At 41.4% G+C, this 22,557-nt stretch overlaps 1 long non-coding RNA gene across 7 annotated transcripts; it reads right to left on the bottom strand.

Annotated features, from left to right (window-relative positions):
* LOC115249703 (uncharacterized) lies at positions 1 to 10,548 on the bottom strand. Of its 7 annotated transcripts, XR_003888388.1 has the most exons (15): positions 10,449 to 10,545; positions 10,253 to 10,293; positions 8,333 to 8,404; positions 6,426 to 6,501; positions 6,228 to 6,324; positions 5,234 to 5,324; positions 4,963 to 5,089; positions 4,735 to 4,852; positions 4,558 to 4,650; positions 3,828 to 4,289; positions 3,591 to 3,731; positions 3,351 to 3,485; positions 1,295 to 1,426; positions 1,087 to 1,145; positions 1 to 963 (listed from the first exon to the last, which is right to left on the bottom strand). It is a non-coding gene; the product is annotated as an uncharacterized lncRNA (long non-coding RNA). The 7 variants fall into 7 exon arrangements; XR_003888383.1 differs by having other exon boundaries at positions 1,087 to 1,426; XR_003888387.1 differs by having other exon boundaries at positions 1 to 1,145.
* Positions 10,549 to 22,557: the final 12,009 nt, after the last annotated feature.

Here is a 22,557-nt window from a genome sequence, read left to right as displayed (position 1 = left end):
AAGAGATGTTTATTGGAGAGAAAAGTCAGGCATCAATCAGACACTGCAGTTTGTCTGAGGGAGGTTTTGTGGTCCTGATGGTGAAGATCTCCAGACTTATTACAATATCACTCTTTTATACCGCCGAGTAAACACATCCTTCTCTGATGACTTCATAACATAGTCTAACCGACCAAATTATATAGAATCCAATTATTACTGAAAAGGAGGAAGGCATCCATCATAAGCCTCTGAAACATGAAAGTCTCAGGAGACATGAAACATCTGTGAGATAATGCTAGATTGTCTGGCAAGCAAATTGAGGCCTTGCAGGTTTCTACGGCCATCACAGAATGGATACATAGGAGAACAGCAAGCTGAACTCCCACAGAGCTGCAGAGAACAGATACATAGTTTCAGTTACTACAGTACACTCACCACCCCACCATCCTCCCCTGCGCTGGCGGATGGATTGGTGCTGTTCTCTGATTGTGTCTGTTTTAAACTTTTGTATTAAATCAATCAGACCAGAAAGAAAAACATGGATTTGGCTTCTCTTATGGTGTAGTCACCTGATTTTGAGGATTCCTAACGTTTGCATTTATTGGGAGAGATGCCCATTTCTGCTTTGTACCACAGCTCGACAGTCAATGTTGCACAATTTGTTCGTATATTGAGCAGAGAAACTTTGTTGACAATACCTTTGTGTTTCATGCCAAGATTCTATCATCCATCTTGGCTTTGATGTGTTCATATATGTCTTTCAAAATGGCTTTGGTGTTTCTTTAATGATCTGACTCCGAACAAAGTCTTTATACTTTGATCTCACCCATTGTGTCTTCGTTGTCATCTGTGGTTTACTGCTGGTCATCAATCAAAAAGGAACAGCTCCACACTAAGTTCAACAGCTGATGGTAAGATCGAAGTTAGCCTGACCACTGACTGGTATTTGACCAAGGCGTAACTGATGTGCTTGATTACCACCTGCAGACAAGAATTATGTGTCAACGAGAGTAGTGACGATTATATGTGTGTTTGGTGTGATTCAATTAAAAAAAATTAAAAAATTACTGGAAATAAATAATCTTTTCTATAACTACAACACACCCTTCCAAAACCTCCTTCTCCCAGCTCTGAAACTTCTATGTAGTTTTTTCCATATTCTTCTGCAAACACAGATTTACTGCAGCTGTAGTGCACACAAACACATACACACACACACACACTCCAGTGTAATGTGAAGTGGGTGGATTTCTTCTGCATTCTGTTTTATTAATGCCATAGAATGATGGGGGCACGTGAGTTTGTGCTGTACTTGAAAAGCAGAGCTTTTGGGTGCGAACACCACTGTTGACTCCGTTTGTTGAGCTCCTTCACAAAAGGCATGAGGGTCAGGAGGCTCTGGAGAACAGAGTTAATTTAGAAGGTCTGGGACAGGTTGGGGAGCCTGAAACACAAGAAAAACAGAGCAAAACATTGATGATGATGATATGCTAAAATCTTTACCCATAACAAGCCAGTTCATCAGGCATAAGGGTTCTCCCACTTTCGAATCTGCTTCTGGAGACCACATACAGTAGTTTAAGGCCTTCAGTAAGCTATCCTTTGGGGCAGTGGCCTGTGACATCACAGCCTGTGTCTGTTAAGGTTAAATGTAAAAAAAATTAAAAAACGTGATGATAGTCCTTTATGTCACAGCTGCGGGCGATCATGCCCGTGAGTCGCTTTGCCCCGCACACCTGTGTTGGGATTTCTGGGTTGTGTCTGTCTTTGGCCTGCAGGGTGTGGTGTGGAGCACAATTGGGTGCAGCTGGCACTGCAGGTGGGCGCACAATTTACATCTTGCTGCCTATTTAAGCAGGTTGTGCCTGCTTGTCAGTGCCGGGGTGTCTGTTCACTTTCCTGAGTGTTCCTGTTCGTGTTGGGATTCTGTTCGTTGGTCTAGTGTGGGAGCTTGTTTGGGTTCCTTGGTGTTGGCTCCTGTTCCTGTTGCCTTGGAGGGTCGCTCCTATTCCCGTGCTTCCGGTTTCCCTGGAGGACCGCTCCTGTTCCTGTGTTCCTGTTGCCCTGGAGGGCCACTCCTGTCCCCGAGCTTCCGGTTTTCCTGGAGGGCCTCTCCTGTTGCTGTTCCGTTTCTCCTGGAGGACCGCTCCTGCCCCCCTTGCAGTCTAGGAGGACTGCCTCTGCCCTCAGTGTCTCGGGGCACGTTCGTGAGGCGAGCGTGTTGCGCCGGACTCCCGAGCCCTCGCCGGTCCAGGAGGACTGCAGCCGTTTGAGGACTCACTGGTGTTCCGAGTTCCCGGCAGTCCAGGGGGACTGCGTCTGGTTTGGGAACTCGCCGATGGACCTTGGAGGGGCAGACGCTGCCTCCTAATCGCCAGCAGTCCAGGAGGACTGCTTTGTCCCCAGTGTCTCGGGGCACGTTCGTGAGGTGAGCGTGTTGCGCCGGACTCCCGAGTCCTCGCCGGTCCAGGAGGACTGCAGCGTGTGGAGGACTCACCGGTGTTCCGAGTTCCCGGCAGTCCAGGGGGACTGCGTCTGGTTTGGGAACTCGCCGATGGACCTGGGACGGGCGGACGCTGCCTCCCGATCCCCATGCGGTCCAGGAGGACTGTTTCTGTTAATGTGTGCTCCCCTTCCCTGTAAATAAAGCCCTTGACCTCTCCACCATTGTGTCCTGGCCTGCGTTCGGGTCCGCTACCACCATGTATCGTAACAACCTGTTGTGTATCTGGACACTAATGAGCCTCTCTTCTTAATCCCCAGAGACACAGCTGCTCCCGGCCAGATCGTTATTCGTGTTCCGATGACTTTCCAGCGTATTCCTGTTTGCCTGCCCGGTTCCGACCTTGCCTGTTCCTGACCATTCTGTTTTGCTTGCTCCCCGGTAAACCCTGTCTGCCTTCTGGCCGATCTCGACCTTGCCTGTCCCCGACTATTCTATTCTGCTCGCTCCCCGGTGAATCCTGTCTTGTCTGTTTCTGACAATAAAGCGGTGTTCAGCCAAACTCCTGTGTCGCATTTGGGTTCTCATCTGGTCCCTGACACCTTTAAAACAGTGTAATAGTCAGAATTTTGCTGATTCTTACAGCCAGGATGTCTGAAATCCTTTTTCTTAATGAGGATGAGTTCTCTTCTTCCTCATCACTGGAAACTTGTTGCACTCTGTTGTAAAAACAGTGGTAATTACAGCACACTAATGTCCATATTTCTATTGTGCTTTCCTCTACAAGTTGCTCAGCTGCTGCTTCTGCCTAAATGGATGTTACAACTAAACTGTTTAGATGTGAAGAAAGCTTTTCTGAATCTTCCTCATCCTTGTTCTCAAAGGCAAGGCAAAGTAAAATCAGCTCAATCTATTAAAAATGTACCTGGTGACCTGCGACACCTAAAGGTGAGCCTGGCCAGCCGACTATTGCCAAGGGCTCTTCAGCCTGCTCCTCCTGTAGGGTGTTACTGACACACAAAGAGTATATCTCTGGGTCTTCGTCTGTGGACCCCAAGCTCTGTTAAGAATAAAGCAACATCAGCTCAATCTAGTAAAACAGCCACCATTAGAGGAAAAATAACAAAGCAAAGCATTGATGATGATGATATGCTAAAATCTTTACCCATAACAGGCCAGTTCATCAGGCATAAGGGTTCTCCCACTTTCGAATCTGCTTCTAGAGACCACATACTTTACAGCCTTCAGTAAGCTATCCTTTGGGGCAGTGGGCTGTGACGTCACAGCCTGTGTCAGATTTGAGTGTCTGTTTAGGTTAAATGTAAAAAAAAAAAAAAAAAAAAAAAACCTGATGGATAGTCCTTTATAACAGTGTAACAGTCAGAATTTTGCTGATTCTTACAGCCAGGATGTCTGAAATCCTTTTGCTTCATGAAGATGGGTTCTCTTCTTCCTCATCACTGGAACTTGTTGCACCTGTTGTAAAAATAGCAGTAAAGTGGTCATTACAGCACACTAATGTCCATATTTCCATTGCGCTTTCCTCTACAAGTTGCTCAGCTGCAGCTTCTGCAGCTACTAAGGATCTTATAAATAAACCACTTTGCTGTGAAGAAAGTGTTTCTGAGTCTTCCTCATCCTTGTTCTCCAGGCTCTGTTAGTTAAAGGCAAAGCAAAATCAGCTCAATCTAGTAAAACAGCCACCATTAGAGGAAAAATAACCCACTGGTATAAATATGATGTATAGTCCTTATAACAATGTAACAGTAAAGATGTGCTTGATTCTTACAATTGGGACGTCTGAAACACTTTTATTTGATGTGGACGAGTTATCCTCTTCCTCCTTTCTAGTACATGTTGTGCTCTGTTGGAAATAGGGAAAAAAGTGGTAATTACAACAAACTAATGTCCATACAAGCCTAGAGCGCCCTCTTGTGGTTGTCAGTGTGAAAATAACGAACATGTGAAATTCTGTAGTTATTTATTTCACATATTTCACATACAAACTATGAAAAAAAGTGCAACTGATAATCTGGAAAATACGGTAGTTAAAGGCAAAGCAAATTCAGCTCAGTATCGTAAAAACAAAGTAAAAAATACAACAATGTTAAGTTTAGAAGGAGCATTTTTACAGCTTGTTCGACATCACTGCTGGATGTGGAGGAACAGGGGCTGTCTACCGGACGCGTGTCCACTTCTCTGTCCCCTGCAGGACACTTTGGGCTCTGTTTGTTGGAAGAAGATAAAGGATCCATGTGAAACATCAGGAACCGGTGTTAATTTTTCTCTATCAAAAGAGAAAAATGTACCTGGTGACCTGCGACAGCCAAAGTTGAGCCTGGCTGATGGACTCTTGCCGAGGGCTCTTTAGCCTGCTTCTCTGTGCCGTCACTCCAACTGATGATGGTGTGAAAAATAATGCAAAACCTAAGAAAACAGAAGATCTGCATGGTGAAGAACCCTTCTCCATTTGTCACGTGAATGTCTCAGTCACAAATCAGGGCAATACATTCAACTTTGAAGAACTTTGGTCGTACCACGTTGGTTGGTCCAAAGGTGCATCGTCTGCTTCGTCTGTGTCGTCCATGACAGAAAGCACTGGAGAGCCTTCTTCAGAAACTTGGACTTTTTTGTCTTGGATTTGGCTGCATTCTTGGATACAAACTGTAAAAAGGGGTCAAACACATGCAAAGGTTATTGCAGGTCAGACCAACACTTAACAAAAAAAGTGTAAACAAAAGCTTGCCTTTGATTTTAATAGTGGTGAAATATAACTACACAACACTTTCTTTTAGCCATTCTTCTTACCTCTTTTTTGAGTTTATTGTTGAATCTTCCTGAACCTTTTTGTGTTTAGAAGAAATTGACTTTCTCCACCAGGGTGTTTTCTTTGGAGGATCTGGTGCAGCAAAGCAAGCAGGAGAAGTGATGACCAAACTTTGGCCTGAATTGTCCTTCAGATTTACAGTGGGGCCTCTATTTACGAACTTCTCTACATGCGGAATTTTCAGGTTACGAAATGTCTCAACGGGAAAATATTTCCTCTTGTTACGAAAGAAATTTCAGGATACGAAAGGCAAAAATACGCTACTGCTGCTACTCGCAGCTCGCGGAGTTTAGCGAACGCAAACTTGCTTGTAGCTGCTCTGCCATTGGCTATCGCCTAGCATCTTCCTGTCATTCCATTGGCTAGGAGGGACATCAATATGTACAAGTTTGTGTGTATCCCAGCGTCGCCTTCGTTTAACTTTTATTTGTTATGGGTGTTCGTATGTTTGTCCATTAGATGGTGGTGTTACCACAAGTGTTAATGTTCATTGCTAGTAATGACGGCTAATGTAAGATTAGCCTGTAATAAAGTTCATTTTGTTCCTGGAGAAGCCTTGCACTGAATTTCTACATTTATTGTGCGGTAATCTAATTGTAACATGTATTTGTTACATGTTTTGATGCATTTTTCTGATTTATAAAAAAAATTATGTCCGAATTTATGGGGGCTTGGAACAGATTAGGGCATTTACATGGAAAACGAATCTCTACTTACGTAATTTTCAGGTTACGAAACAACTTCCGGAACCAATTAATTCCGTAAGTAGAGGTCCCACTGTATTCTGTTATAGAATGGAATGCTGGCAAAACCATTTTACAGCCTAGGTTTAATTCTCTTTTGATAACTAGCAAGACATTAAGATAATCAAATGTGTATTATTATAATATAAAAAAAGAGGATTTAATTGTAAAGACTATAGCAAACACTAAAGTAGGGGCATAAGCAACAATAAAATGAAGCAGCATTACAGACCTTGTATGTTTGCAGTGAAACAAAATGTTTCCATCAGTTTACTTGGTTTGTGAGAGATTGGTTAACTTTGCTGTTTTTGTCTCCCTGCATGTGTCACCTGCATGATGACACCTGATTTGAACCACATGTTGAAAAAGGAATGGAATGTGATCCTCGATGCTTGGTTGTTAATTACATGGAGAAGAAGAACACAGATACCTTGCACGTTCTGAAGACTTCAGATGAATCCTCCTTGAGGTAGTGTGTTGTAGACCGGACAGGGCTGCTGTTCAGGCTGCACAGATATCATTTTTGTGGAGAAATATTTGAGGAAAGAAATACAAAAAACAAACAAGTTCGTCTTTATAGCTCATTTTGAAAACTGCTTTTCAGACAGACATTCCAACTGAAACTACTCAAATCTAAAGTTGACTTTAGTGATATATGCATATTTTTAAATATTTGTAAATTTTTACGCACTTGTGCTTCACAAAATAGTGCAGGCCATCTCTCCTTCAATTCAAAGTCGCTCAGGTGATTCTATTATCGGACAGTAAAATAGTGTCATCTGTGCTCGTTGAACTCAGATCTGACTCAATAATTCTAACTATTTTAATGGTTGCCTTAGGTGGTAGATGTTAACCAAATTGTAGAGTGCATTGTCAAATTCTGGGTCTTGAAATTCATAGAACGATTCAATTTGTCCTTCGCCTGAACTATGAGGGCATTTACAGTTTCAGAACGGGAGGGCAAAATAAGCCTCTCGGTGTTCACATCATCAATGATGACCCTCAGTGTAAGAGAAATATGTAGACCTGAAGAGTATCAGTCGCCTCCATTTACATCGTGTTGGGGAAGCCTGAAGCATATCGAAAGAGAAAAAAAACTGTACTCCTTGTAAATGTCCCCCTTTCCATTAGTTGCTAAACTATGCATATATCAATATAGCCACTGACTACATTGTTGTTTCTCATTTAAGAAGCACACAAAGCACATGCCCCTTTAAAACATGGCTCATATTACCTTTAACTACTTTCAAGAGTTCCCAGGGAGGTTACTACGAGTGTTCATAGAAGGGTCCAAACAGTCTTTAGTCTCTGGTCACTGGGAGAAAACGGGGCTGAGACTGGCTGCTTGGTGTGGTCTTCTTAATTCAGACAGTCAGAATTAGCATGCCAGACACTTTGTAGGCAGTCTGTGGCATTTGATCAGTTAGCTGACTCAGAGATTTCACAGAATGGCTCTTGCTTTTATGGTCTGTTAGCTCATAGGACCGCAAATGCTCAGCGTACCAGGTCTCATAGTCTTTCAACAGAAAAAAAGATATCACTTCCAATAAGCAATACGTTTTGGATCTCTTTAAACTCAGGCAAAGCAGAATGTGTCCCACTGCATATGAAAATGCCTACCACGAATGTTGTGTCTTCAATGGTTACCTGTTTTGTGCTATATACGCTGTTGTTGTCTGTGATGCCAGACACCACTGAATGTGTTTTAATAGGCAGTGAGTCAATAAAGACAAAGACTTCAATCCACAATTGAAGTCTGTACTGTTGGCTTGAAAAACCTTTGTGATGACAGATAGAATGCCATCATGTTTTGGTGTCTTTCTGCCAGTGTTTTCAATAGATTTTTGTAGTTGTGAGTATCATGAACTATCTTCTTGAAAACCTTGTGTTTCCCCTCAAATCTCATTGTCCAGAGATGCACCAGAGAACCAGTGCACTTGATGAGAAAAGGATAGTGTTCGATGTAATGATGCTTTGGTCGCAATTTTAAATTGGGAAGGACTTCCTGAAGGAGTTGCCAGTGATCAAAAATCTTTCAGGCCATGTACTGAATGGTACTATCTGTGAAACTTTGAGAAACAGCCAGCTCAACGATATCTTTTAAGTCCATTAGGACCTCCCATATTTTGTCCCCTTCTGGTACTCTGGAGCCGATGAGAGCAGGGAGCAGTCTAAGAAGAGTGTGGTTCTCATGACCATTCCCACTAATTGTTCCTCGACTTGCAAAATTTTGAGGAACTGGGTGAGGACGGTCAACTCTGTCAGAATGCTTGTAGGGAAACCATAGGATCGCTTTATTCAGCTCTTCCAACGTGAAATATTTTTTTAAAATCAAACCTTTCAAACAGTGTGCCAGCTCCACAGGAACCAGGCCTTCAAACAGGTCGTGCAGCACGTCAGGTGGAAATCCTGTGATGGATGAAAAAAGTAGAGCTGATCAGAAAGAACACAACTCTGCTTTACATCTTAATTCTCCTCTGTTTCATTTGTCTGTATTTTTCAAACCAGGCTATCGTGGAAATCTTTTGTCCTCATTTCAAAACCACCGGTTACTGCATCTCATTGCTGCAGAAATATGTAGACCTGAAGCTCTCACTGAAACCAGCTAACCAGCCTGGGCAGCGAGATTATCAGCCACTGCATAGTAAACTGTGCCTTTGAGAGTCACCCAATTTTTCAATGTACACACCCACTTCTTCAAGTGTTTTTAGATCACTCAAGAGAGGTGCAAAAACTTTCTCATATCCAAAATATCGTACATCATTTGAGTTGCACAAAATGGCCATAGAATGGAGGACTGAGCGACACTTGACTGTTATGTTACCTAATGTCAAGTACACTGCACATACTTTGTGATTTTTTTTCTCAGTGATCCTAAAGGGTTTGCAAATTCAAAATCATCAACATAGAATTAATTATTATTATTTAATCATCATCATCATTATTATTTATTTAATTATTGATAATTTCACGTCCTCATCTGAAAGAAGCTGATTTTCCTGATAGATTTCAATATCTTCATTACATTCTCTCTGACAACAGGTTCTGATAGGGAAAACAACTGATCAATATGATCAATCATTTCCTGTATTGCCCTACAACTGCTACATCATAGTCTAAAGCAGGGGTCGGCAACCCGCGGCTCTGGAGCCGCGTGTGGCTCTTTAGCGCCGCCCTAGTGGCTCCCTGGAGCTTTTTCAAAAATATAAAAATGTAAAAAGATGTGTGAATATATGTTTTGTTTTGATATAATTTCTGTAGGAGGAAAAACACAACAAACATTCTACAAGTTTTCCAATGCTGCAAAAATGTGTATAATAAGTATTTGATTTCAAGATCTCATTATAATGGAAGTTAAAGCACCATCGTGCAGCAGAGTGGTCACGTGGTGCGTCATTCTCTCCAGGATGCTGCAGGGAAAATAAACATTTAATCATGATTGCTCATTATGTATTTGTAGCCTACTGATTTTTTTTTTTTTTAAATGGGCTAATATAGACACTTACAGCATGTGTTGACTTCATAATAAAGTTTTTATAAGGCTTTAATTTATTGCGGCTCCAGACAGATTTGGTTTTTGGTTTTTTTGGTCCAATGTGGCTCTTTCAACATTTTGGGTTGCCGACCCCTGGTCTAAAGCATTGAATGTGGAGTAACCATTTGTTTTAAACTTACATACATACATGGACATGGAACCATTTCCTTCTTTCTTAAATGTTCCCTTAGATGACTGTACATTTCCCTCTCAACAAATGGCTGCTTAAATTCACAAACAGGGCAATGAAATGCCCGATTATGACTGTCACCACCTGCCACTCTTGGAGCTGAATGATTTCTGGACAAATGAACCTTCAGTGAATTAAGAGTTGTGAATGTGCACATGCAACTGTTATTAAAGCATGGTAAAGGTGAAACTGTGGAATACTGGCCATGGTAGATTCTGCAATGTCTCAAAAAAACGTATTTTAAATGAACTGGAAAACTCACATAATTTACATTCCCACATATGTTCATCAAAAAAATAACTTCTATCTTAGACTTAACTTAATACTTTTTCTGCCCACTGCCGAAGTAAACTATATTCTTTTTATTGACCGAATAAATTCACTTTTAAGATGTATAAAGTTAACACAGCACAGTCGAAAAGTGATGTAGAGCGCCAAATGGAGTCGACGTTTGCGCTAAATTAAGCTCGGAATACGTAGTATTCTCCAGGGAAGATTGAAAACTAGCTAACTAGTAGTCGAGGAGACTTACACAGACGCAGCAGCGTTTTTCTTCGACCAATTTATCTGCATCTGATGAGGAAAATGGCGGTTATTTTTTGAACGTTGCCGCTTGAAACTCTGAAAACTGACGTAACTTCACTGAAGAGCTCAAATTAAACAGTCCGATAAACAAACAGGTCGGCAAAACAATCACGCAACATCAGCAATATAACAACATAAATTACCTCGGCAAGGCGGACAGACGCAGGCTGTGAAGTGTAAGCAAAAATATTCACATTTTCTTCGGTATAAGTAGCCAAAGTTGGGTCGCGCCGTCAGGTATCCCCACATGCTTCGTGAACGACGCAGTCTTCCGCACGTCTTGCTTTAAAAGATTTGTTTATGCATTCTTTGCTTTATTTGATGTTGATATTAACAGAACTTAAAGATAATTAGTTAGTGAAACGAAGCGGAATTACATCACCAGCACTTAAATTCTCTTAAACTTTAAATGCACTCAAAGTAGGCAAGTTATTACATCAACACTTCTTTTTTGAGTTAGACTAATTCGTGGGAATGAGTGACCATAACTTTTCTCAAAGTTTGAGTTATATTAACTTTTTTCTTTTATTAACACAACTGTTAAGTTTTACAGTGTGCCCTGTCAAATAAACCTGATGGATAGTCCTTTATAACTGTGTAACAGTCAGAATTTTGGTTATTTTTACAGCCAGGATGTGTGAAAGATTTTTGCTTAATGAAGATGGGTTCTCTTCTTCCTCATCACTGGAACTTGTTGCACCCTGTTGTAAAAATAGCAGTAAAGTGGTAATTACAGCACACTAATGTCCATATTTCCATTGTGCTTTCCTCTACAGGTTGCTCAGCTGCAGCTTCTGCCTGCAAGATGGTTACAACTAAACCACTTTGCTGTGAAGAAAGTGTTTCTGAGTCTTCCTCATCCTTGCTCTCCAGGCTCTGTTAGTTAAAGGCAAAGCAAAATCAACTCAATCTCATCAAACAAAGTCAAAAATACATCAATGTTAAGTTTAGAAGGAGCATTTTTACAGCTTGTTCGACATCACTGCTGGATGTGGAGGAACAGGGGCTGTCTACCGGACGCGTGTCCACTTCTCTGTCCCCTGCAGGACACTTTGGGCTCTGTTTGTTGGAAGAAGATAAAGGATCCATGTGAAACATCAGGAACCGGTGTTAATTTTTCTCTATCAAAAGAGAAAAATGTACCTGGTGACCTGCGACAGCCAAAGTTGAGCCTGGCTGATGGACTCTTGCCGAGGGCTCTTTAGCCTGCTTCTCTGTGCCGTCACTCCAACTGATGATGGTGTGAAAAATAATGCAAACCCCAAGCAAAGAGAAGATCTGCATGGTGAAGAACCCTTCTCCATTTGTCACATGAATGTCTCAGTCACAAATCAGGGCAATACATTCAACTTTGAAGAACTTTGGTCGTACCGCGTTGGTTGGTCCAAAGGTGCATCGTCTACTTCGTCTGTGTCATCCATGAAAGAAAGCACCGGAGAGCCTTCTTCAGAAACTTGGACTTTTTTGTCTTGGATTTGGCTGCATTGCTAGCAGCACTATCAGGGAGCTGCATTCTTGGATACAAACTGTAAAAAGGGGTCACACACATGCAAAGGTTATTGCAGGTCAGACCAACACTTAACAAAAAAAATGTAAACAAAAGCTTGTCTTTGATTTTAATAGTGGTGAAATATTACCTCACAACACTGTCTTTTAGCCATTCTTCTCTTACCCCTTTTTTGAGTTTATTGTTGAATCTTCCTGAACCTTTTTGCGTTTAGAGGAAATTAACTTTCTCCACCAGGGTCTTTTCTTTGGAGGATCTGGTGCAGCAAAGCAAGCAGGAGAAGTGATGACCAAACTTGAATTGTCCTTTAGATTTATTCTGTTATAGAATGGATTGCTGACATAACCAATTTATAGCCTAGGTTTAATTCTCTTTTTATAATAACTAGCAAGACATTAAGATAATCAAATGTGTATTATTATATTGTAAAAAAGAGGATTTAATTGTAAAAAATATACCAAACACTAAAGTAGCATAAGCAACAATAAAATGAAGCAGCATTACAGACCTTGTATGTTTGCAGTGAAACAAAATGTTTCCATCAGTTTACTTGGTTTGTGAGAGACTGGTTAACTTTCTGCCCACCTCTTTACTTACTTTACTATACAAAGACATTCAGGGAGGAATGAATGGTTTTATTTTAGTAGATTTACAAATTACTGATACTGTCAATAATTACTGTTTTTGTCTCCCTGCATGGGTAATCTGCATGATGACACTTGATTTGAACCACATGTTGAAAAAGGAATGGAATGTGATCCTCAATGCTTAGTTGTACTTAAGTTGAATTTCAGTCTTTGATCATTGCTTTGTAATGTCGTCCTTTGATGGCACTGCTGTTGATCCCTGTGCTTTGATTGTGACTACCGGTAATAAATGACTTTGATCATCGCAGTGTGAAAATTGACATCCAAAACAACAAGAATATTTAGTATAAGAAAAATGTGAAAAGTTCCAAATAAAAGCAAATTGCTTGAGACAGAAGATGTTGAGTGTGTAAATAGAGAGCCTTCATGGCCAGTATGGGGGTTGAACCTATGACCTTAGCATTATTAGCAACACACTCTAACCATCTGAGCTAACCGGCCAAAAACAGAAAACAGCTCTAGTGATTTGTGGATAGAATGTCTTTTTGCCACATTCTTAAAAGCTGTGGGTACAAACAGAAGGATATTGGGGCGTTTTCTGTCCCCATTGTCCCCCTTCCTGACATTGTATGTATATGTATATAGGATTATTCTTTGCTCTGAGGTGCGTTAAGAGCGAATTTGTCTCGATAACAGGCTTACAAAAAGGATCGGGGCCTACAATTGTGAAAAGAAAACTTGTTCAATATTAATGAGCAAAAACCTTCGTGGGTGGTATACCCCCCCACCAAGCCAATTTAGTGCATATTGAGCAGCCTCAGTGCCTCCACAAGGCCTGTGAGTAGCTCCACCACAACATCCAACACGAAGGTCAACTTGTTTTTTACTAACCCTTTAGGAGCATTTGTTGACTCAGGGCTTTCACTCACCAATAACCGATGTTGTATTTGGGCTTGTTGGAACCAGGACACCGAGACACTCATGCTTTGGTCCATCCCTGCCATCATGTCCTTGAACCAAATTAAGCAAATACAGTATGCCACACACACAGACACACACACACACACACACACACTAGTGGTCATTAAGACACACATTATTTTCAGATAATCATGTAGCATCTACTCATTCTAAACACCAAAGTATTCTTCACATCAAATCATTTTTTTGTGTGTGTTGTGTTTGGAACAAATAACACTATGTGGTGATGATAGAAAGAGTTCAAGGGCTGAAACCCCTGCAAGCAACAGTAGCAAGGAAAAACTCCCCATTTAAAGGGAAGAAACCTTGAGCAGGACCAGGCTTACAAGAGGGGACCCTCCTGTTGAATGGGGGGGGGGGGGGGGCACGGACGGAGGGAGACAGAAAGAGATGAACCTACACAGTGAAATTAACATCTGAACACAAAAATACAATAAAATAATAGTAATAACAACACAAACAATGCTGAAAATAACAAAACAGATACAAGGTTATTCCAATGAAAATTTGATGAAAAAATGACTGATCTGTATAAATAAAACTATTTACATGCAATTACAATTCAAAAGACGTCTTGGCTTTCTATAAGAGAAAGGACAAATAATTATTATGATGAATGTGTTCCTGCAAAGAAATTATTGTTAAAAATATTTGTGACCTGATATTTCACCTGAGGCTGGTGACCTTCCAGGAAGTTGTCACTGGGCCGCGTTGCGTGTCGAACTTCCAGCTGTTCTGCACTGTGAAAGCAAGGACAAAAACAAAAACAAATGCTTGTCATTTCTATGTCGTATATGTCAAAAAGCTAGTGTAGAAAGATGAACTTCGCTTTTGGTATATGAAATGATGATGTCATCTGTTGGGGACGTCTTCTGGGCTAATATGCTGCTCACAGTGTCGCTTCTGTCCCTGTGGAGTCTAGTCAAGAGAGTGAAACCAAAACTCATCATGATTTATGACACATGAATTCAGATTTCATTAAGATTTTTGACTCATTCATCTGGGCAATCCTTCTGTATGTCGTCTAGCTTGTCGTAGCTTGATCAGTGCAGACTAATTATACAGGTGAATGTGTTGAAGGCAAAAAAGATATGGTCATCACCAGCAGCTTATTAGCATTGAAATAGTTTAAATACTACAAAGAAAACTGAAGATTCAGTAAGTTTGCGGATGACACCACCCTCATCGGGCTCATCTCCAATGGCGATGAGACTGCCTACAGGAGGGAGGTGGCTCGACTGGTGTCCTGGTGCGGACACAACAACCTGCAGCTGAATGCTCAGAAGACAGTGGAGATGATTGTGGACTTCAGGAAAGTCACAGCCCCTTTGCCCCCCCTTGCCCTCATGGACTCCCCCATCACCATCACGGACTCCTTCCGCTTCCTGGGCACCACCATCACCCGGGACCTTAAGTGGGAGCCAACCATCAGCTCCCTCATCAAGAAGGCCCAGCAAAGGATGTTCTTCCTACGGCAGCTGAGGAAGCTCAAACTGCCTCCCAGGATGTTGGCGCAGTTTTATACGGCCATCATCGAATCCATCCTCACCTCCTCCATCACCGTGTGGTTCGCTGGTGCCACTGTCAGGGACAGACTGAGGCTGCAGCGCGTCGTGCGCGCTGCCGAGAAGGTGATCGGCTGCAGGCTTCCATCCATCCAGGACCTGTATATCTCCAGGACCCGGAGGTGTGCAGGTCGGATCACGGCCGACCCTTCCCACCCTGGTCACGGACTGTTTTCCCCCCTCCCCTCAGGCAGGAGACTACGGTCCATTCGGACCAAAACCTCCCGCTACATGAACAGCTTCTTCCCCTCTGCCATCAGGCTGCTGAACACCAAGTGACTGATCACTTAAGCACCATGTACAGCAGCCAGTCGGACTCACGAACAATACATCACATTACTCCTGCATTGACCTGCACTATTTCTTACCACTTACCTCTTACCACTTACTATTTATGTATATACTGTATATATGTCTTATTTTTATTTTATTTATCTTATTCTAGTGTGGTCTTCTTTATGTTGAATGTCGCAGCGTCTCACCAAGACAAATTCCTAGTTTGTGTAATACTGTGTATTACATGAACAATGGCAATAAATCTGCTTCTGATTCTGAGATGTCTTACCTCATTTCCTGCACAAAAGTGGCTTTGATCTGATTTGTTTTTCAGATGAATATTGAACACGTGCTGCATCTCTAAAAACGTTCTTAACCACACAGCAAGTAACAGCAAGTATGTAATAGCTAGCAAGTAACAGCTAGCACAATCAGAACAATTTAATTTTGACAGAACTTGTGCCACAGTCCACACAGTGATTGCACAGTAAAAAATGACCCCGAAATCTACATAAAACATTGTAAAATCCCTACAGAAAAGTACTGTAAACCCAAATACATATATTTTTTTATTGAAATCACTGAACTTTTGTAAACTATTAAACAGAATTTTTTGTTATATTCACAACAACATGTGATTTTAATGGAATTTATTGTAGTTAAAACTACAAATATTGGCAACAGAAACCGAGAAATACTGCAATATTCATAACAAAGCAACTTTGATAAATTGACATGCAAATATTGCAAAAACTATTGTTTTAGTCTGTTGTTTTAAAAAATAAAAAACTATGTTAATATTATTACAATTTTTTCCTTTTACCAAATTTATTCATTTTATCATTGATGAAACAATGTAAATTGAGGTCAACCGAATAAAATGTTTTCAGACAAAATTTCATTGTGAATGCGAAACGGTTTACTGCCTAGCTTTTATATATTTTAAAAAAATATAAACTTATGACATTGTTTTCATAATTTAGTAGCCTATTGTACTGTGTGTATAAGCAATTTAGTCATACTTCCATTCAATCTTAATCCTTGCTTTATATATTTTGTCTTTCAATATTAATGCATTACAGCTCATTATTATTTTATTTATATAATAATTTAAATAGAAAGTTTGAACTGGTACAATACTCATAGTGGGCAGTATCGTCATCACTGGCTAATTAAACTGCCTCTACTATACAGACTATTGTTGAGGAAATGCAAAATGTGCACGAGTTAGGTCAAGCCTACACAATTACAAAAGTAAGTTCTGTATTAAAAAATGATATGAGCCTATCAGATGAAGAAATCACTAAACTCTGACTGCATTAAAGAGTCAGATTTGTTCTCTGCATGCCATGAGGGACAATTAAGAACAGTATACTGTACACCAGAAATCAGACATTCACAAAACATTTTAAATACACAGAGCCCCAAGAAGTGGCATTGGGAATGGATGAAAACATGAAACTAAAATTTGCTTACAACATACCAGTGGTAGAAACATGAATAACTTTTTATAGTCAAATTTATGGAGGAATGTACAGTCACAACAGTTTGGAGATCCCGATGCAGAGGTTTTTACAGATTTATATGATGGTCAAAATTTCAAATGTAACCAGTTCTTTAATGAAAACCCTGAAAGCTTAAAGCTGATTTTCTTCCAACATTCATTTGAAGTTGTAAATCCAATATGGTCTGCTAAAAAGACACAAAGTCTTGCAGTCTATCTTTCATTAGCACATTTACCCATTTATTTGCATAAAATACTGATAATATGTTTAATATGTTTATGTGTATCTTACATTCTTGATGGCTACCTGGTCATTCCATTAAAACACAGCATTGTGGCAAAATAAAGCTCAGTTAAAGCTCACTTCTCAGTGTAGTTTGACATGTGTTACCTGATGCCTTTTTCTGTTCTGTTAACTTTATGCACTGTATATTGTTCTGGTTTGTTGTTTACATTTCTTTAGTACAAATATGAGTCACTTGGAGCAATCCTTCCTAGATGACGCCATAATGGAAGTCTTACCAGAACTTCCAACAGTAGAGAGAATCATCCTGAAAAACGACGTGGAGGCTGATAACTCAGACCCAGATGTGGTCCCATTTGAAGAATGCAGCAATGCAGGACACTTACGGATGCATTAAGTGGAATGCAAAATTCCTCCCCATTGAAGAAACTCAAGTGAGCCAGCAGCGAAAGATAGAAAAACTCCATCTTTTTAATGATTTAAATGTCTGAAGTGTCAGGGACCAGATAAGAACCCAAATGCGACACACGAGTTTGGCTGAACGCCGCTTTATTGTCGGACACAGACAACAGACAGGATTCACCGGGGAGCGAGCAGAACAGAATAATCGGGGACAGGCAAGGTCGAGATCGGGCAGAAGGCAGACAGAGTTTACAGGGGAGCAGGCTAAACAGAATGGTCAGGAACAGGCAAGGTCGGAACCGGGCAGACAGGCAAACAGGAAAACGCTGGAAAGTCATTGGGAACGAATAACGATCTGGCAGGGAGCAGCTGTGTCTCTGGGGATTAAGAAGAGCGCTCATTAGAGTCCTAATGTACAACAGGTGTGCAGGGCAAAGCGGCTCACAGGCATGATTGCCCGCAGCTGTGACACTGAAGTCCACTTTTTACAGTGTCAACATGTCAACCAGGGGAAAAGTATCAAATGCCTTAGAGAGGAATGGCCATTTTGGTTTGATGAACTTGGCATGTTAGTCCACTTCAAAGAATTTACTGGGATTGACATCAAAGAGGCATTCACACATAATTTGGATTTGATGGGGGAAAGGCTTCTTAACTACATGTCCACAGTTTGCGTCCACAAGAGCAAGAGCTTCCATCAGACTTATGCAAGGCTTCAGAGGATGTGGGGACAGCAGATTAGCTGCTCAGACGATGTGAAGGAGATGCTGCTGCTTCTGCTCAGCTAATTTGATGAGGAGGAGTACATGTTCTTCCATGTAGCCCAGGGGTCCCCAACCTCTTTTGCATCATGGACCAGTAATGTGTGGCAGAAAAATACAGCAAATATAAAATAACATGACGGGTCTAAAAACGAATGTTAAGTGCAGGGAAAATGTAACTCACCATACGCGGAATCAGTGGGAGGCCTGAGCTTGTTTCGTTGAGACGAGATGGCCCCATTTTGGTGTGATGGGAAATAATGAGAAGCGTAGTGTGTTCCTTATGTCCAGTCTGCTCCATAATTTTTGCCTTGGTTGCCGTCATTGCAGAGAAGCCCGCTTTACACAGATGTTGGAAATGGCAGTCTTGGGTTCCCAGATTCTGGGACGTTCGTTGCTGGTTTATTCCACAGGGGGTGTGGAGGAGCCAATCACCATCCACAGCTGGCGCTGCATGCAGACGCAACTGCTGTCAATCTTCAATCAACCGTTCCATTTAGGAACAGAATGCCCGTCTGCCAGCGTCGGAGTGTTTTTGTCCCTGTCACGGAACCCTGACTCCTGTTAGTTTGATTGTTTGAGAGAGTTTTTCAAGCTAACTTCTTTGTGACTCTAGTGTAGCACTTCGTAAGCCATAAGTCATCATTTCTTGATCCATCCACCCTTTTTCATCCACTGTGACGGCAACAGGGGAATTGGATTTTTGGCATGGTTTTTCGTTTGAAAATGACCATTGGTGGCAATTCTGATCCCTCTCCACAACATGCCAGCACCACTGTGAAGTGTGATTTCTCATGACCAGTTGTTACTATATTCACACTCTTTATCCCTTGTGACAGTGCTAGCAGAAAGAGGCACCTGTGCAACCTTTTTAACAGTGGCCTCTCCTAAAACTTCACAGCAAATCTCCTTGGTCGCAGACATAATAAGTTCTTCTCCAATCGTGAAAGGTTTCTTGGCCTTAGCAATACGGTTCGCCACAAGGTATGATGCTTTCAGTGCATTCGCATTTGTTGATGTAGTGGCCCTCAGTAATTGTCTCTGTCCTTTGTGCTCGCGCTTTTTCTTTCAAAAAATTCCACAGGCTTATCTTTTATTCCAGAGTGCTTAGTCTCTATGTGCCGAAGCAGATTTGAAGGCTTCATTGCCTTCAAAAAACAGTCAAAGATGACTGTTTTTCAGTCATCTTTGCTAGCATGTGCGCTTTTTATTTGCGGCAACAAATCTGATGCGCCTACATCGTATGTCATTATCGAGGACAAGCGCACGTAGATATAAAAAAAATAAATTAGATGTACTGCTAGCTCCAATGGATTTCCATGATGACATCCTATCCAGTTTTATTATTACATCTATAGAGTAGACAGGCATATTGGTGTGTCAACAGGGACAGGCCAAAGTTAATTCGGCCAGAATGCGGTCGTTAATAAATTATTTATTATTTCTGTGCGTCCCGGTAGCAAATGTGCCACGGACCGGAGCCGGTCCCCGGCCTGGAGGTTGGGGACCCCTGATGTAGACAATACATGTCTGGCAGAAGAGGTTGAGCTAGGGCAGGTTGTTACGATCCCAGTTATGTGGTTTAGTTTGCTTTTACTTTGCGCGTTTGGTTCCATTTTGTCCCGCCCCCGTGTTTTGTGTTCCTCTGTTTCAATAGGTGCTGCGCCATGGTCTGTGATTGGCTGGTTCGAGATTGGCGTCCTTTTAAAAACCCTGGGGTGCCACCCAACGAATCCTTCTGGCTCCGTTTTTCGTTCTGTTCCGTGACTCGCCACGTCAGCGCTACCAGTTTCCACTTCGTTTTGTGATACGCAGCCCGTCGGTTGCAGTTCGCCTGCTTCTGTGGAGAAGCCACTTCTGTCTACTTTTGGAATGTTTGCCATGCCACTATTGATTAGACCTCTATAATTTAAGTGCTCACTTATTTTTGTATCAACCCCACTTTTGCCATTAAATCTATAATTCACTTATTGATCTTGCGTTATTCCTCGTGCCACCTTCACTTTTCCCTGGTTCACAATTCCATACCCTAGACTGGAACGTGACACAGGTGCCTCTGACACCCACTATTATTATCTGTGGTAAGTCTCTTGCATATGTCTTTTTTTTCTTTAAATTGCACTGAATTTGTTATGTGAGTGACTGAGCTACCTGTCAGGAACCACATAAGAACTCAAATGCGACACACGAGTCTGGCTGAACACCGCTTTATTGTCGGACACAGGCAACATCCAGGATTCCTTGGGGAGCGAGCAGAACAGAATAGTCGGGGACAGGCAAGGTCGAGATCGGGCAGGCAGGCAAACAGGAATACGCTGGAAAGTCATCAGGAACGAATAACGATCTGGCAGGGAGCAGGTGTGCCGCTGGGGATTAGGAAGAGTGCTCATTAGATTCCTGATGCACAACAGGTGTGCGGGGCAAGGCGACTCACGGGCATGATTGCCCGCAGCTGTGACACTACCGCCACCCCGCACTTATTAATATAACCTGTTAAATCATAGGCCAGTCCTGCTATTCCTCAATAAGGTACATGCCGAGTCTGGATCGGAACCTTGTCAACACAAACATCTCTTCCTTCATTTCTGCATTGTGCCGAATGTTTGGGAGCTACTACTGTTTCAACATCCATTATCCATCTGAGCTGGCTTCTACTCTGGAGTTTCTTCAAAGTTGAGTAAACATATCCTGTTATCTGGAGTCTGGTGCCAAGGTTCTGGTCTTAATCTGTACTGCACCCAGAGCCAAGGCCGAGAGTCAGACCCAGACTAAGAGCTGAAATCGTGCCTGGTCTTGGTATGGGCCTGACTCTCTGCCTTCGCTGTGGGTGCAGGATCTCGCTGATCATGAGTGGTGTGAAGGCTAAACAAGGACTCTGTGTTGACTGCTAGAGAAGAGATGCTGTTAATTTTCACTTTGTTAAATGCACAATATGTAAGTTTTGTTTTCTTTCTATGAAGAAGGTCTGCCACCTGTTTGTTTCATGAAGTTCTTTTTATCCAACAATGTTCCACAGTAATTTAAAAATCTTGTCTATCTTGAATTTGTCAAATTAAAACAAAAAAAAAAAAAATGCTGTGAGGGGGGGGCTTATCTGTCCAAGGATACAGTATGACCTGTGACTAGGTATTTTCAGCAGTTAAAAAGAGACAATAATTGAAAGTTATTTGCATGTTCTATATGTTGAAAAAGTGAATCTAATTGTTTGCAACTACTGTAATGACAATGGCTGTTCAAAAAAATTCCTAAAAATGATATTCTCGTCTTTTCTCATGATGTATTTTTGTTTTTGGTGTAGTAGTAATAATTTTAAACTGAAAAATGTATAACTACAGCAGGGGTCACCAACCTTTTTGAAACCGAGAGCTACTTCCTGGGTACTGAATAATGTGAACTAGCATATTATGAGCAGCTTGTATGTATAATATACAGAACAGCTCCATTTAGAATGTAAAGTTTTACTGTTCTACCAGTTTAGTTTTTTGCCTGATAGTTCCATGTTAATTTTACAATTTATTGATGCACAATAAGTAGTTACATGTAAAAAGTACAGGAAATGATCTATTTATATACAACAATGATCCATGAAATTGGATAGAATGAATAGATTTTTTGGAGAATCAACAGTTCAGCCATTGCATTCACTGTAAAACCATTTATATATTTTGTCTGTAAAGTTATCTACTGTCTGTTGGTTTTTTACAGGTATTCTCTGGTAACCCTAGCTGCCAGCATTTTTTTTAACTGTGTGTTGAAGCTCCCCTTCACCTAAAGCTAACTCAATCCCCGTCTTCATGCGGATTCACAGTTGGATTTTTAAACACTAGCCCAGTAGCCAGATTAGTGCCAGACAAAAAGGGTTCTAACCAGGCCCTGATGTGTCCCGGCCCGCAACTAAAGTTGGTTTCAGAGCCAACACTGCGCAATTTAGGGAAAAAAAAAAAAAAAGGTCCTATCTATGTCCTACCCTGGGAAACTCTACAGAAGTCAAGTCATGGTACATGGTGACACCATGCTCTTTTGTGGTGTCTATAAGTCATAGATTGTACAGAATTTAAATAACTAGATAATGTGATAAAATGTCATTGAACCAGGAGTATTTTGATTGAAGAGACAATGGAAAATATGATTTTTTTTTTAGAAATGCACCTGTTCACTGTTTAGATCAGGGGTGCCCAATACGTCGATCGATCGTGAAGCTACTGTGGGTCGATCGCATGCTTTTTCTGACAGAGGGGTCACTGCACATGCGCACATAACGGCGCGTTCTAGCAAGCTAGTGATGTTAGCCTCCAATTTATTTCTTCTCAACTTAAGGATATAAAAATGAGTGGGGGAGCTGGACCAGGTAAAAAGCCAAAAACGTGCCATTTCCATAAGGAATGGGAGGTGGACTTTTTTTCCCACTGTCACTTTCAAAGTGCG

This window comes from Takifugu rubripes, chromosome 4 (genome assembly GCF_901000725.2).
Source record: "Takifugu rubripes chromosome 4, fTakRub1.2, whole genome shotgun sequence".
NCBI lineage: Eukaryota > Metazoa > Chordata > Actinopteri > Tetraodontiformes > Tetraodontidae > Takifugu > Takifugu rubripes.
Note: the sequence above shows the minus strand (reverse complement) of the source record. Positions and strands in the feature narration are given on the sequence as shown.